The sequence below is a fragment of the Arachis ipaensis genome, chromosome B4 (genome assembly GCF_059453495.1).
Source record: "Arachis ipaensis isolate K30076 ecotype BB chromosome B4, ASM5945349v1, whole genome shotgun sequence".
Lineage (NCBI taxonomy): Eukaryota > Viridiplantae > Streptophyta > Magnoliopsida > Fabales > Fabaceae > Arachis > Arachis ipaensis.
The window spans coordinates 20,643,701-20,657,807 of record NC_142439.1 but is presented as its reverse complement, the minus strand read 5'-3'; the positions used below and the strand labels follow the sequence as shown (position 1 = coordinate 20,657,807).

At 32.6% G+C, this 14,107-nt stretch overlaps 1 pseudogene; it reads right to left on the bottom strand.

Moving 5' to 3' along the window:
* Window positions 1-3,041: 3,041 nt before the first annotated feature.
* Window positions 3,042-10,284, bottom strand: LOC110271455 (putative purine permease 4; annotated as a pseudogene).
* Between the last annotated feature and the right edge of the window lie 3,823 nt (window positions 10,285-14,107).

The window sequence follows — 14,107 nt, the reverse complement described above, 5'->3', positions numbered from 1 at the left end:
ACCCCCTTTACGTACCTACTTAACACTAAGACCATCTAGCATAACACAAATCAAACAAGCAGCAAGAACAAGCAGCAAGCACGTAGCAGCAAGCGCACAGAAAAGCCAATAATAAAGATAAGAGAACCTTGAAGCAAAAAGAGAAAGGATTAATGTTTACCTGGATTGGTTGCGAAGACTTGAAAGGGAAAGAGATGCACAAGGATGCAGAAATGATGCTTTGGAATATTTGGGAGAGAAGAAGACGAAGGTAGGAGAAGCGAGAATGGGAGAGGAAAACGAATGCAAACTGTTTAAAATTGCTACACAAAGCGCGAAAGGACCAGGGGCAAAATGGTCTTTGCGCACAGAATTTTCCAACCTATTATAAGCATTTAATGCTCGGCGCGAGGAACGAGGCAACAAACGGTCACCTCAGCCACGAACAGACACGCGCGCAGGAGGCACGTCTCCCCCACGGGCGGCCGACCTGGCGACAACACACGGAAGAAGAGATAACGCGCCACCAACAACCCTCACAACTATTGCTGGCGCGTTGGGGGCACTGTTACGGCCTGGCCCAAACCATTTGCGGGCCGGCCCGACTCGAGCACCACCCGACCCAGACGGTCAGGAGTGAGGCGGTCAGTAGCCGACCCGGATACGCGTCCCTGACAGCTTTGCTACAGCTGTGCGAAGGAAGCATCGAAGAAGGTGGGTCTGTCCTTGCAGGGCCCACCTCTGACACGGTATATATGGGGAAGGTCCTACCCTTCCCCGAAGATACGTCACATACCATTCAATCCTTTTTCGCCTGCACACATTGCTGACTAGAGCGTCGGAGTGTCTTTGTAGATGACACCCCCCTCCTCACACGAAGTGCTCGGGACGTCGTCTACTCCAACCCGATAACTTACGACCAGGCGAGACGTCCCCCTCATCAACCAGGATTCTAATCCGATCGTCTGGTACCCGACATATCGAACAAAAACTATATAAAAAGAAATACATTAAATGTCGGATTACACATAAAATTTTTTTTTTTTCAATACTCCAAAAATTAGCCTATACATAAATCTATATGAAGAGCACCGGATGTTCATAAAACACTACAATCCTATATACTCTTACATCTATCCAATAAAAAAATTAACAAATAATATAACATACATTAGCCTCAATTTTTATTTAATATATCATGTTATTATTATTATTAGTAGTTGTGCTTAACAGTTTTGCTAATAATTACTCTCCTATGAGACCACAATCTTATTACACTATATTATTATGGTATGCTTGATAATAGAATTAGAATTACACCTATTTCTTAAATATAATGATCTCATTACTGTAAAATGTAAGCATCTACACATAATTCATCTGTTTTTATTTTCAATACTTATGATTGATTGTTTTTGAAAAAAAAAGTGAACACTTAAGTACATAAATACAATTTCACTTAGGTTTCCATCAAGAGAAAAAAAAAGGCTTTTAAATTCAATAAGCGAGAGAAAGGTTGACCATAGAAATCATCTCATTTTCTTTATCTTTATTTATGGAAAAAGAAGATGAGTGTTGAGGGTGGTGATTGTTATTGGTATAGAGGCCATAGAAATAAGAGTAAAATCCCAAGATGCAACCTTAACCACATAAAAAGAATCTCTGAAGACAAGCATTCCACCAACCAAACAATCGTTCATGGACACCAGCTTCGTCGTGCATATTCCTCTGTGAGCGAGAACGTCAGGTTATATCATCCCTGCCATCCCCATGAAACACATCTGTCACGTCACCCAGTATATTCTTCCTCCTTTCTCAAACACTCTCTCGCTTTCGATCTGCACTACTCTTCAATAATTATTAACAACAATTACATGCGCATTTGAATTTGAAAGAGTACTTAAAAAATGTGAAAATTCATGTCCAGTCAATTTGATAGTTAAGAACCTTAAATAATTTGATTGATTTGACTAAATTTTTATCTATCATTTATCAACTTTACATAAAATTGATTGTATCTGAATTTTTGCCTTTAAAAAATATTAGAGTACAATTAGAATTTATTATCCAGTGACCATTAATTAGTTATCAATATTTGAAAGTACGAGATAAAATTTGTTGTTGGATTATTAGACTAAAAAAATTAAACTAAAAGAATTGAATTTAATAAATTATGATGACCTTCTAGCATTTTTTGAGAGGATAATATTAATTTAATATTTAATACTGTGATGATATAATTTTATTACATTTGTAATTAATTTCTTATATATATATTTTTTAATTTGATCTCTATACTATTTTTAGTTTTGTAATTAAGTCATTTCTAATGTAAAAAAATATTAGAATTAACTAAATAAAAAATTTAATCACATATTTTTTTAAAAAAATATTTTATTAATTTTAATATTTTTAATATAAAAGAGACCTAATTACAAAATTAAAAATTATCTCCTAATTCAATTGAAAAAAAATATGTGTATAAAAATCTAATTAAAAATTTAATGAAATTACAAAAATCAACTCAATAATAAATCTTAATGGAAAAGTCTAAGACCAGCAACTTTATTAAATTCTGGCCAGCATGTAACCAGCAAAGAAAAGTGAGTCATTGGATGAAATCTCACACCATTAAAATTATCATTGATGACTATTTGATGGCTACAAATCATAAAAGTTGCTATCCTCCTAGCATTTCTCGATTTTAATTTATAGTACCATTTATACTTGCTATGTCTATATTTATTTTAGAAAATAAATATTGAAAGAAATTTAATTAGATAATGTGTAAAACTTTTTATTGTCTTAATAATATGTAAATTTTAAATTCATATCTTAAAACTGATATTACTTTTTCAGTTTATAAATGACTAAGGAAATACATATATAAATTGTCTCTATCAAATATTTTATTTGTCTATAATTATAGTTCTTAATATTTCTTTGTTTGTGTCATGACGAAAATAAAATATAGCAAAACAAAAATATTTTTTGATGAATAAATATATATAATTGAGCAACAAATATGTGACACATAAAACAGCTTTTTTATTTGGTCAAAATTAATTATTAATTTTCATTATTGAAGCTAATAAAAAGCATTTTTCCACCTTCACGTGTGAAAAATCACCATTGATGGACATTCCTATTGATGCAAGAAGAGTGGCGGCAACCTCTATGATGAGCTGCATCTCCACAGGCAGGTACAAAACAACAAATCTGCACCGATTGTAATCCAATAAAGTATTTATTTCTTTCCATTTTTGTTCCATTCTTCTCGTGACTAGAGTTCAAATCCAACAGGATAGAGCTCAACGTTAATAGCACAACACAATTAACGTTGGAGAATGTAAGTTTCTGCTTCACAATGATGATTGAGAGTACAAACTAAGGTTGAAGACAAGTTGGGAAGAAGACAACAATAAAGAGGTTTAGAAAGTAAAGGGCAAGAAGGAGTTGTTCCATGAGAATAGGAGGTTGTTGATTCTAAGTAGGAACCCTATTGAGATTGCTAAAGCTACCATCTTTGTGGTAAAATCGGTAAAGGATTTTCTTTTTGTGAAATTTAAAAAGTAAGGGAGGGTAATTGGGATCAAAAGAGGTGGGAACAAGAAGATTGTACACTTTGATTTCTTCACTTGTCCTTTAGGTGATATGATCACTCATAATTTCATTTTCCTTGATCAATAAGAGTATTTATGTGAAATATATATTAATGTGTTGATGCTTCCTATATACAGACTGATATGTGTTAAATATAATTATTTATATTATTTTTTTTCTAGTAGGTTAACCTTTTGAGGTCAATGAGTAATAGCTCAAATGGCATAGTCTCCCCATATTCAATTAAGAGGTTGCGGGTTCGAGTCTCATATCTTTGGTAAAAAAAAAAAAAAAACTTTTTGAGAGAAGTAATATCATAATATAGTATTAAAACTTTATGTTCAAAAAATTTAGAATTAGATTTTGGTGAATTTCAAAAGAAAAAAAAACATAAGACAAATAAAAAGAATAAATAAAGAAGGCCTATACAAAAATTAAACAAATTCAAAAGAAATTTTTATTACTTGGGATGATATGTTAAAAATATAACCATTCATATTATCTCTTTCTATTAATTTAAATTTTTTAAAAAAATATTATCATGACAATATAATATTTTAATTTGACTTGCATCACTAACAAAGTCATCCTATTCTATTTGGATTTTTTATTTATTGAATGTTTGTCATCACTTAATATAATAAAATCAATTTACACTCAACAAAAATGTTAAACTTTTAAAGTCATATTTTTATAATATTTTTTATTTTTATTTTTTAAATTAAAAAATTATTAAATAATAAAAAATATTATTTTAATTTTAATAATATTTCTTTTAAGTATATGTAGAGTAAAAATTTTATTTGTTCTCAACTCTATGATGAATGATAAAATCTCTTGGTTATTACCAACCTCCATTTTCATAACAATTATCGCTATATTAACTTTATATATGTGTGTGTAAACATTACATTTCATCAATTAATATATTTATCATTTATATTGTTTAGATACATTATTAATTTATAAATGTACCAAGAAGTCAAAATGACAATTATTTATTTTAAATTGAAAATAGTATTGCAAAGCTCATATATCACATTGATACGAGAGACAGAGTGTGCTAATTTGAACCTTTTTAAGTTAAAGTCAGCAAATTTTACTTAGTTTTGAGAAAAAAGTTTGCATTTAGATATATCTGTATGTTGAGAAAAAATTTTACTTCGACACAGGTGAGAAAAATATTTTTTCTATAGTAAAAGCAGAAAAATATTTTGTATTTAGATATATTTATAAAAGTATTCTTTATTAGAATATAATGAAAAACAGTAATTAACTATTTGAATATGATAAATATATAAATACCTTTTATATAAAATTACAGTTATATATAGTTATGAGGAAAAAAAGGGTTAAGTAAGATTTTGGTCTTTACTTTAGGGGCTGAAAATTTTTTTCGTCTTCGGCCTTTATTTTGCTATAAAATTGTCTCGAAGGTTTAACTTAGTTTGAAAATCGTCCTTTGGATGAAAATACCCTTCCTCCTTCTTTCCCAAAATCAACCAGAAAGCAGAGGCAGAAGCAGAAAGAGAAATAGAAACAGAAGCAGAATCAACAACAACAACAACAACAACAATGAATACTGAAATCACAACAACAACAAAAGCAGAATCAACAATAATAAAACAGCAACAATAATGGTGAATGGTGAATCAACAACAACAACAACAAAAGCAAAAACAAAAACAGAAGTAGAAGCAGAAGGCAAAAGCAAAAAGCAGAAAGAGAAAGAAGAAGCAACAACAATGAAACACCAATGGACCTGCTGGCGTCCGGCAAGGAGCATCGACGACCGTCCAACCTCGCGGATCTGCTGGCGTCGACGTGACCTCACTCTAGCGGTGACGACGGGACAAGGCTTGATGGTGACCGACGATGGCAGTTCGCGATAGGGACGACGGCAGGGCGTGGCTGGACACAATCTTTCTCAGCGCCTCCGTTCCTCTTTTCTCTTCCTCTCCGCTTCTTTTTCTCTCTCCCTCTGCTCTCTCCTCTCTTGCCGTTAGTGTGAGTGAGATCTAGAATCCCTCCCCTCTCCCGTTAGTGTGACCGAACGACGAGGAGCGGCAGTGGCGGCAGCGGCGCTCCCCCCCCCCCCCCCAACGAAGCGTGATCCCCCCCTCTTCTCCCTTAATCCGTTTCCTTTTTTATTTTATTTTTCTAGTTAGGGGTATTTTCGGAATAAAAATAAAAAATTTGGTAAAAGGGATGATTTTAAAATTAAGTTAAACTTTTGATACTATTTTGTAGTAAAAAAAAGATCGAAGACTGGGATCAAAATCGTACTTAACAAAAAAAAACTATTTCACGTGATCTGACATGATATTTTTAAAAATTTAAAAAGTTTAATTATTTTATTATTTACTTATTAGTATACAAAATAAAATAATTACATAAAATTTTAGTAGAATATACTAACTATATTTTTTTAATGATATTCTAACAATAGTATGAAATAACACACATATATATTATAGATTTTTAAATATACACACATATTTAGTGTGTACACACTAGTATAATTTTTTGTTTTAAAATGAAATTAAATTTTTAGATCTAACAAATAAAAAAACACAGTATAATTTAGTCTCATTTGAGGATAGTACAAATGTACAATAGAAAAATCTCGTAAGATTTTGTATAGTAATTAAAATTTTATATTTTTAAATAGATATATTTATCTTTTAAAAAATATACAAGAATAATTTTGTAATCTTAATTTTTATAAATTTCCCTTTCTTCAACTATTTCTGTTTCTGATAGAAGTAAGTTCTTGTCTATTTCTAAAAAATATAAAATAAATTACTTATTTTAAATAAATAACTCAAAGAATAAGTACTTCATTTTATCTTACAAGTTACAATCACTAATAAGAGCATAAACAATAATAGAGATAATACAAAGAGTATTATGTAAAAAACAAATAAATTGTAATTAGTTATTCTATAAGATATTTTAACAATTTAATTATCTATCTATCTGATTTTTGACTCGGTCTTAGCTATGTACTTATATAAGGAACAACTCTTTTCATTGATTGTAATCAACAATCTTTAATCAAATTCATTCTCGTTTTACCTCAGTTTCATTTCCTACCTTTTTTTTTTGCTCTCTATTACTTTACAACTCCATGCATAATATCTTTCATGGTATCAAAGCTAAGGTTTATATCTATGGTGCGATGGTACCATTTCAATCATCAAACTCCTCTTCATTCTTCATTTATCCAGTGTTGGATAAATTTGATGAAAACTCTTTTAGAATTTAAAAAAATTGGCGCTCCATGCAATCAATTCTCAAGATCTTGAAGATCACCTCATCAAAGAAAATATTCCTATTCAATTTGAATCTGATGCTACCAAAATTGTTGGGAATGAGTCTCAAGAATACAAGACTTGGAAGTTCAAAGATGACTCTTGATCTCATCATGATGTAGCTATTTATTTCTCTTGATTCATCTTTCAAACATCATATGTTAGACTATTCTTTTGCATATCAAGTATGGAAAAATATTTAAGATTATTTTTGTCAAAATTTTAAAGATAAAAGTTCAACAATTGAAGCTAAAATTAAAGTCAATCAAGAAGTAAGGATTGACTGCCACAGAATATTTGTCTCAGATTCGTAAAATTGTAGATTCTTTGGATGGAGTTAAGCACTCCTAACCCCACAAGGTTCCGAGACGGAGTTTTTTAGAAACAGAGTAGCTAGCACCGAATAAAAAGCGCTCAAGCTAGAGGATCTTTACTCTTCTCTCCTGGGATTATTACTTACTTCCTGTGGAGGTTTTCCAGCTTTAAAAAATGGCAGCGTAACAACTAGTATTGAAAGCTGGTCACCTTTTTAGGGAGGGAAAGCCTTTCAATAGGAGCTCTTCGAATCAAGATGGTTCGCTATAGGATCGCTAAGACCTCAAAGAGATCTTGACCCCGAAAGAGTTCACTTAGCTTAGCCCTTTACCCCCAGCTTCCAGGGCCAATCCAGTGCCAGAAGAGATCTTTAGATTTAGTTACCGCTCAATTTACTGTATCCGAATAAGTTATCACGGACGAGCCACGTGTTCGTAGGAATGCCCACATTGACAAGAATGCCGGCTCAGCTAGTCTTGAACCAGAGCAGGGAAGTGAAGCCCCTCCTGGCTCTAACCCTAGATGATACAGGGGTAAGGCAGCCTTCGGGCTTTGCCTGCCCTTGATATATCGTCGCATTCCAGATTATCCAGATGCTTACGCTGGATGGTTGTATCACATGAAAGCAGATTCCACTTTTGTTCCAAACGTGTATCTATGTTTATTTCCCAAGTATCGTACTCGAGTTCAGTTCACCGGTACGGCACAGCTGTGTTCTTGCCTCTATCATGGAAGGAAAGGTTGGTATACAATTTGAAGTCCCACACATATATCCAGAAGCAAGTGTAGTTCACCGGTTCCAAGCAAGAAAGAAGCGGCTATTCCCACGGCGGAGGTTTGAGCGCCGTATAAGACAAGGCCCTTTCTACTTTTTTTTTTTAGTTTTAGTGCTTGTGTGTAGACCGGGAAAAATGGAGCAGACTATACCCACCCTGGCCCCTCGGGTCCTTTACGTACATATGTAGTCTTAAGAGAAAGAGTTTTAGCCGCAGGGAGATGCGGAAGAAGCTACGGCTAGGCCTCTTCCTGCTGCGAAGGCCTTGCACTTTCTCACAGAATAGGCCTTTCAGTGCTTTCTAGCAGCCGTGGGAGCTTCTGCCTTGGGAGTGCTCTAGCAGTCTTTCATTAGATGACCATATTTCAGCCATTATTGAGGGTTTGAATGAGGACTGTGCACTGTTCATCTCCTCTATTCTTACTAAATCTGGTTTAATTTTATTAATTGAGGCTAAAGCACTTCACTTGTATAGAGCTCTTTGTAGGACATCTCGTTTCGACTGCAAGGAAGTCGATGGTCCACTAGCACTTCTACTGACTTGGGTCTGGAACCGTCTACCATTTCTTGCGCCAATTCCTCGCGGCCCCTGACTTTTTCCGCTTGCAAATAGGTAAAACTATCTAGTATCGACTTCAACTAAGTATTATCATTGTATTTCAATGTTTCAGTTTAGGGTTTGTTAACAAAACAACTGATATCATGTGGCGTAATTGGGAGCTTGTTGTCCGACCCTATAGATTTCATTGTCTTGCTCATTTTAGGATATCGTTAGATGAACTGCAAGAAGGCCAAGTATGTTATCATGATATAAGTGTCTGTGTTTGGTTAAACCTTATTATTATTTAGTGTGTAATCATGTGTTTATTTTATGTATCCAGTTTGTGTGGGAGGCTTATAGTGTTGGTCTAACTGAGCCAGACATGATCCTGGCAAACATCTGTCAGCATTCAATTGTGTAGAGTGTTACAGTACTGTTAATATCATTTGAATGTATTGAGTGGCATGCAACTGATAGGCTTAGAAGACAGTTTGGTTTAATCCAGAGCATTGCTCATCAGGAACAGAGTCTAGACCGAGCACATAGGGGGTCCTGATTGGCTCTAAGAATCTTGACTGGTCCTCTGAATATTCATTTTGGATACAACATCACCTAGAGATTTACATGTATTGGTACCGCGATAAATATGACAATCACTTGAACTTGTCAAATCTTATGAAGCAAGATAGCCAAGAGGTAATCTGGTGGGTGATAATGAGCACCAAAATCTGCAGCCATAGTCACCACTACAATCACCGCCACCACGAGAACCATAACAACAGTCCCCCATGACACAAGAGCTAGCTGAGCATTCCTCGAATCCATATATTCCTCATACATATTACACACCGCAATCATATCCATTACATCAGTAATATTGGACGGCAGCTGATGGCTCCTTGTAACACATGACTTCAAAACATATGGGCAAAGTTTTGTACGATGCTTCTTAACCTCCGAAAAATTTTTTCACCAACATTTGCTTTGCCAACCATGCTTTGCGATAACTAATAGTGTATTTGAACTTCGACTGTACTTTCGCAATAACTGATTTCACCTTTATAGAGGGGTTAACCTCTCTACCAATGACTTTATTGCTTTTGCAATTGTGTTAGAATCCAACTTTGAATGGACCTGAAAAATGGTGGTCCTGATACAAGTGTGACTACCATTGTACCTCTTTATAATCTAACAGTACTTTTTGCAGATCATGCTAACCCTCATCAACCAATCACAACTTGACCCATACTGTGTACGCTTGGCATAAAATGTCATCAGTTTTGACTTATACACCCGGTAGTCTACACCTCTGCAGATGGTATAATCTTTCATCGTCATAATGATAGCTTTTTTAGAACTAAATTCCTTTGCCATGACAAATTCACCATCCGCAACAAGAAGTTCTGCTGCAACGACACCATGCGATAAATATTAAATAAATAAATATTAAATGAGTAAAATTAAAAGTGAAATCTATCTTTAAATTATAAATCATAAATAAATCAGTATGAATTTATATGGAATTTATACATTATAAATAAATATTTAATAAATTAATATAAATATATACATCTATTTATTCTTAATTAAGTAATTATCTCAATTTTAACCAAATAAATACATAAATAAATGCTAATTAATTATATTTTCACATGTCAGCTAAGTAATTAATCGATCAACAATATAAAAAATAAAAAAAATTAAATAACAAAATTCTAATCTCTCATACAAAACTCAAATTACATACCTGCATTCATATATTTAAGAAACTCCGATGTATGCAAGGCTTCCAAATTCAATATGCGCATGAAAGATGGCTCCTCAAACGGACGTTGATTTGCTAGTCATTTACCACTTTCGCCACATTTGCCTCCATTTCAATATTTCAGTCAGCTTCTGTAACGACTCACATTTTTGAAAATATAAATATAAATAAAGTATAATTTATTTTATAAATTAGAGTTTTTTATTTTTAGAAATTATTTTATTATAAGTAATTAAATTAATTTTATAACTATTTGAGTTCAATTAAATTCAGATTCTTATATATATTTTTATTATGATGAAATATTTTACATAATTAAAAGTATAATTATAGTAATTTATAAATAATGAAAATTATATATATTTTAATTTAAGTAATTGATATTTTTAATTTAAAAATAAAGTTTACTTAATAATATTATTATTGAGCTAGATATCCGCCGATATGAGTAAATATTGGTACTCTTCAGTAAATTTAGCTTTGTTAATGTTTCATTGTATATCTTTTATCATTATATTCCTAATGTCTTTTATATTAGTAACTCATATATATTATTACTTGTGTTTTAATATATCCATTTTTCATAAAAATCTGTTTAAGATATTTATAATTTGAATCGCTGACTCAGTGATAAATCCCATTTTTAGGGTTTATTTTGTGCTTAATTTAGTGGATTTTATCTATTATTCTCACACTTATTCATATAATTCACATGTTTTACATTTTCCTTCATAATTTTGTGCTATGATTGAAAACATGCTTTCTAGTCCTTAAATTTGTTAATTTTAATCCTCTCTTATTACCATTCGATGCCGTGATATGTTTGCTGAGTGGTTTCAAGGTTTATAGGGCAGGAATGACTTAGAGGATGGAAAGGGAGCATGCAAAAGTGGAAGGAACACAAGAAATTAAAATTTTCAGAATATGGTAACGACGTGCACGCGTGGGCGACGCGTACGCGTGACTTGTGTATCATACATACAATGCATACACGTGGATGATGCGCACACGTAACCAGGATTTCGTTCAGCGACGCGTACGCGTAACGAGCGTCACGTGCTGCAATTTACAGAAAACGCTGGGGACAATTTTTGGGCTGCTTTGGACCCAGTTTCATGCTCGAAAATATTGATTAGAGGCTGCAAAGTGGAGCCAGAAAGGGGGAATCAATCGTTCACACTTTCATTCATACACTTTAGGTTTTAGATGTAGTTTTCTAGAGAGAGATGCTCTCTCCTTTCTATAGGTTTTAGGGTTTTTAGTCTTGTTCCTTCTTAGTTTCAGAATTCTACCTTGCTTTAATTTAGTTTTCTTCTACTCTTACTTGTTCTAGCACTTTAGTTATCTACTTTTCTTATTGGTTCCTTTATTTTGCTAATTTAGTTTATGAACTTATGTGTTACTCTCAACTTTCATTAATGCAATTTATGTTTCACGTTTCTTATTGTTCAATTGCCTTGTTATTGTTATTTCTTTGCTTTGGTTAGTCTTAGATTTTGCTATGTCTTGTTAGTTTTCTCTGTTTTTATTTTATGCCTTCCAAGTGTTTGATAAAATGCTTGGTTGGATTTTAAATTAGATTTTTATGTTCTTAACTTGGATTGATCAATTAGAGACTCTTGAGTTATCAAAATTATTTTATTGATTGGTGATTGAAAATTGCTAGTTGGCTTAGGCTTCACTAAATTTAATCTTTGATTAGAACTTGTGAACTTAAGTTGATTTTGCTCACTTGACTTTCCTTCATTGTTAGAGGTTAACTAAGTGAAAGCAAAATGCTATTACCATCACAATTGATAATGATAATGAGGATAGGAATTCCAATTCTCAATCCTTGCTAGGACTTTTTTTAGTTGTTATTTTATTTTCTTATTATTTACATTACTTGTTTTTTATCACAATAATCCGAAAAATACTTTTCCATAACCAATTATAAGCACAATTCCCTGCAATTTCTTGAGAGATGATCCGAGGTTTAAATACTTCGGTTAATTTTATTGGGTTTGTATTTGTGACAAACAATTAAATATTGATCGAGGTTTAATTGTCGGTTTAGAACTATACTTGCAATGCGATATTTTTAGTGAAAATCTTTACCGATATTTTTCCTCCGTCACTCAGCAATTTATATTCTTGACACTCAACCCTACCACTTGACACATCATCATTATTAACTTAAGTAATCATCAAAACTTTCTTCATTTTCCATTGAACCACCGAAACCAAGAAAGAAAACCAAGAGAAAAGAAATCAAGGTGGCTCATATGCATACATATATACATATATAACAATGAAACCTCACCATCCTCACTAATCAAAATCTCCACCTATCCCCTTTCATTAATTCATTCTTGCCACGGACAGGGAGAAGAAAGAAAGGCCAAGAGAGAGAGTGTGAGCTTCCATGGAAACCATGAGTTTCCAACTCCAATTTCTTGTAATCCATAACTCTAATAAAAAATTTAATCTGGTAAAAGTGTTCATATCCTCATCTTCTACACGTTGGCGTTACTTTTTTTTTTGATAAAAGTTGACGGTGACATAGCTCCCCTTCTTCTTGAGTTCAGTCAATTAGAGTTAGGAGGCACAGATGATTTTTGACATTTTCTTCTTCAGCAGCTCAGTCGAAAAGTTTCTCCGAAACTTCGAGTATTTTGATGTCATACGGAAGTAGGAGATTTTTTTTTAAATTAACAGTTTTCAATTTAAGAATGCCCAAAAGTACAATAAATAATTGCAAATATGTTAGTAATTATAATGTTATTGAGTTTGGATTTTTGGCTGTGAATGATTGGCTATGTTTGTGACTGAGTTTTTGGTTATGAGAGTGAATGGAAATTGATTTCTTAAATAGAAGTAATAATTTTGAGAGTTTATAAATGATTTTACAAGGATTGGAATCATATGTTGATTATTGAGAACCTTAGTGATGATAGAAGGCTGGTAAACTGTCGAGAAATTATGGAAGTGAGGGAGTCCGTAAGCATAGTGAAGTCGAGTCTTAAGGGGAGGTTCTGTCTGAGTTCTTGTAAAAATAAATGAAAAGGTGGTTTTGGTTAATGATTAATGTGAAAAGAATATGGTCGGAAGGTTTTGTAAAATTTAAATGAACGTACGAATTTTTCCTTTGATTTTAATAGCAAAAGATTTGAAAGGGAGCTGAATGTTATTGAAATAGAAAGAGGCGTAGCTTTAAAGAAAACGATTTGATTATTGAAAACTTATTTAATATTTTGAACGGTGTGATTATTGAAAATAATTTGTTACTTGGGAATTATAACACCCTACCACACAGAGTTTTATGCTTAAATCATAAAGCTGAGGTGGCAAGGTATTACAATTTTTAAAAATAAAATATATACATAATAATATTGAAGAGGATACAGTATACGAGGAGCCTTGAAAATACGGATAAAGCAAATTCGCAAAATAAAAAGCGCAACGCTCAAGAACGTAATTTCTTGCGTGTGAAGAAACAAAAGATCATAAGCATAAATAAGCGGAAAGTAGGAATAGAGGGTCAAATGTTCAAAATAATAAGCTCCTAACTCAACCTGCGAAGCTAAGGCTGGTCAGAGGATATATATATATGTATATATATATATATATATATATATAGCCCGAAGCCCAAAATACAAACATAAAATCCTAGTTTTTCATAAACCTCTAAGAGGTACAAAAGTAAAGCAAACATAAACATACAAGGAGAGTCTATAGACATATATAAATCAAAATATCAAAAGTAAGCCTCAAGATATAGAGGTTGGAATAGGAGGTTAGGGATTGAGTTATTCTTTCCTTCTCCAAAGCTATTT